The sequence below is a fragment of the Nicotiana attenuata genome, unplaced genomic scaffold (assembly GCF_001879085.1).
Source record: "Nicotiana attenuata strain UT unplaced genomic scaffold, NIATTr2, whole genome shotgun sequence".
Lineage (NCBI taxonomy): Eukaryota > Viridiplantae > Streptophyta > Magnoliopsida > Solanales > Solanaceae > Nicotiana > Nicotiana attenuata.
Window position 1 is genome coordinate 15,520 of NW_017670519.1, and position 3,735 is coordinate 19,254.

Consider the following 3,735-nt stretch of genomic DNA (forward strand, 5'->3'; position numbering starts at 1 on the left):
TAATTGAACCAAACTATAAAACATTAAAACTTATTTTTTTTTTTTTTTTGTGTTTTCAAGATTATATAAAAATAAAGATAAGGTACTATTTTGGTAATTTTTTTTTAGATTAAAAATGATTATAAAATATTAATAAACTTATTTTTTGTAATTTTTTATTTTCTTGTAATAAAATAAAGTAAAATAGTAAAAATTAGTTGAAATGGCGATATTAGGCCTAAACTAAATATTTACATGCTAAAAATGGGTAAAATTTCGGGGAGGGTCAAAAATCACATGTCAACAGCTATGCAATCAGATACAACCATGTAGAAAGATATGTCCCACAGCAGTAACAAATTTCACATAGGTAAACAGGTTATAATTTAACAGGCGTGCTCATGGAGTGGACTTGTGGAAAACATCTGAGATATTTTTTAAAATTAAAAAACATACACTTCACAATGGGTAATGGCATGAGGATAAAAAGTTGGCAGAAGATATTCCCCTAATATAATTTGGCAGTAAATACTAAAGCAACAGTGGCACAACATCACAAAAAGGATGAGAATTATCTTTTAGGAGAAAATGTGAAGATTGGGAATAGGGAAAGTCACCAATCTGCTGGGAAAATAGAAGGGGCCAGAATATGTCTAGAGGAAGAAGCTGTAGTGAAATGACTAATGAGAATATCAAAGGGATCGAAATACACCGTTAAGTCTGGATACAGAAATTTGTGCAAAAGGTAGAATACTATTATACACTAGCCTTGGTAGATAATCTGGAAGAGCAAAGCATCAGTTAAGGTAGGCAGATAACTGCACATGAGCATGTTTAACACAATCAGAATTATAAAGGACCGGAATGGTGTTGTGAGGCAAAAGCTCCACGTGTTAGAAAATGAGGAAGAAGTGAATCACCTCTTTATACACTGCCATGGGCCATAAAGTTCTCAGCTTAATACAATCTAAAAATTCAATGCAAAGACAGTCAAGGAACTACTATGTTGCAGAAGATTGCACAAAAGAAGTGGAAGACATAAATGACCATCTATGCATACATTTTGGACCAATTACTTTTACTCATCCAAGAAAAGGAGAAAAATGTGAGAATTTTTTTGTTGGGAATTAAGCTTTACTATAACATCAGAACGTCGAAATGTCTAATACACCACAAAGATATCCCTTCAAAGGCCCCACTCAAATTCTTAGAGACGGACCAACGGAAAACATTCCATCTCTATCATTGCACTTGACTGCTTGAGGAAGAAGAAATACAAGTTAAAGGAAAAAATATTTGAATTGGGAGCAGTGCCAAGATTCGAGACATAAAATAGAAAGAGAGGATTTAAGAGCAGACTAATAAAAAAACATACAACTGCAGTTATCATCCTTCACTCTCCAAGATTTCTCAGGCGAAACAGGGGATTTAGGTGATGATGAGAAACCTGAGCCACAGGTCATGAGGGACCAGGCTCACTTCCCTGATTAAATAGAACAAGCACAAAAATTTTAGGGGAACAAATATGGGTATCATAAGAATACGATTATTTCTAATGTACCCTGAAATGTACAAACCTTCTCATTCGATACACCATCACTGCCTGTAATTTTTTCACACATCTGACCTTTGACACAGTGATAACCACTATTATCCTGCTCACTTTGGTCATATAGAAACCCTTTATAGATCTGCTAAACATTTCCTTGTCTATCCTACATTTTTTAACCCTACATTACATCATTTCAGAAGACTAATTAACAGATAAAAAGATGTTACTGCTTCCATGAATAACAGTCAAAACGTTCCAAGGGGTGACCTAGTGGTCAAACATCTGGAGTAAAAACCTTGGGAGCCAAGGTTTTAAATGCCAACAGAAGAACAACAACAACAACAACAACCCAGTATAATCCCACTTAGTGGGGTCTGGAGAGGGTAGTGTGTACGCACACCTTACCCCTACCCTAGGGTAGAGAGGCTGTTTCCAAATAGACCTTCGGCATCCTTCCCTCCAAGAACTTCCCACCTTACTCTTGGGGAGACTCGAACTCACTACCTCTTGGTTGGAAGTGGAGGTTGCTTACCATCAGAGCAACCCCTCTTGTCAAATGCCAACAGAAGCACTAGTGAATTATTCACACCTACCTAACCTTTGGTGGGCAGTGGAAGGAAATAGCAAGTCATCGGTGGATTAGCCAAGGTATGTACAAGCTGACTCAGATACTATCATGATCAAACAAATAAAAATAAAAGATGAATAATAGTCAAACCTTCAAGGACCATCCAAACCTCTAACCATATCACCAACTGAGATGGTATTGGTTAGCTGATCTTTCACATTGAATAGCTTCCTATCAAAAGATGCACGCTTCAACACATGCAGTNATAGTATAAGATCATCTTTAACAATTCCTAATAAGAGAAAAAATAAAATTGCAGCATATGTACATAAGACAGTGCCTTCAAACCATCCCTAACATCACAAAATTCTCTTGTTCTTCAACTTTCTATGCACTTTCTTCAAGAAAAGGTTCTTCGGGCTTCAAGTTTTTGATCTGTTGAAATAACAAGTTTATGTCAGTTTAGTAACAAAGAATAAACAATTAAAGAAGAAGGTCAGATTATATTCATTAAAGGCTACACTGATCGCCATAGTGAATAATACAATCATCAGATGACATAACAGAAGACAATATTGTAGTAGAAAAACAACGCATTATAGTTCCTATGTTCGCAGGAATCACACAATCCTAGTCATACTAAAACGTGCACAACAAAATGTAATATTCTGGGAAGTAAATCCAATATAGAGCTTCATGCAATTCTACACATAATGGGGACAAGTTATTGAGATACAAAAAGCATATAGAAACTTTTGACAAAGAGTCGATAATAACTTCAAATGAAGTCTCAATGAAAACAATGAACCGACTGATCTGTACAGGACAACAAATATAAAAAGGACAACAAATTTAAAAATAAAAATAAAACGCAAAAATACATATAAAAAACAAAAAAGGCTATTGTCACACCTCCTTTTTTTACACACCTAACCCGAAGGATAAGTGTATAAGGGAGTTTTTCCATTTAAAGTGACATTATTCGAAATGGGATTTTTTATTTATTTTAGAGTCGCCACTTGGGATAAGATTGGCTTTTGGTGTCCCAAGTCACCGGTTTAATTTTGAATCCCAAATCGAAGAAAAATTTTGACTTCCCAATTGGAGTCTGCGAAGCAGAAATTCTGAATAAGGGATTCTGTTGACCCGAGGGAAGGTGTTAGGCACCCCCGGATCCCGTGGTTCTAGCACGGTCGCTTAAATTATTATAGTTGGCTAAAAAAAAATCTGATTTTAATACATGTTTTAACTTATATGCCTTTTATTAGCAACCTGCTTTTATTTTTATATTTTAATAAGAATTGCAACGTCGTGAAAATGTATCTCGAACCACGCCGCACCAGTACGCCCGTGATTTTTGACACATTTCGACTTCGTTGGGATTTGGAATTGGGTCACATAAATGTGCACCCATATTTAGGAAGGTAAAATTATTAAAAAGCGCGCCTAAAGCAACTACGCATTAGCAATTTTGCGAGGGCCATGAAAATTCAACTAAATGGCACACCTCGATTCTAATTTCAAATGATTGTACTCAACTAAGCAAACTACGAATGTCCATATTTGATTTTTGATATTATTGCTAACAAACAACAGATGACCCACTATCACTAATCCCTTCGTGACTCAATTGAAC

At 35.5% G+C, this 3,735-nt stretch overlaps 1 long non-coding RNA gene across 1 annotated transcript; it reads right to left on the reverse strand.

The window, feature by feature from the left end:
- Positions 1–1,071: 1,071 nt before the first annotated feature.
- Positions 1,072–2,356, reverse strand: LOC109240481. The gene is made up of 2 exons (XR_002070073.1): positions 2,250–2,356; positions 1,072–1,694 (listed from the first exon to the last, which is right to left on the reverse strand). It is a non-coding gene; the product is annotated as an uncharacterized LOC109240481 (long non-coding RNA).
- Positions 2,357–3,735: the final 1,379 nt, after the last annotated feature.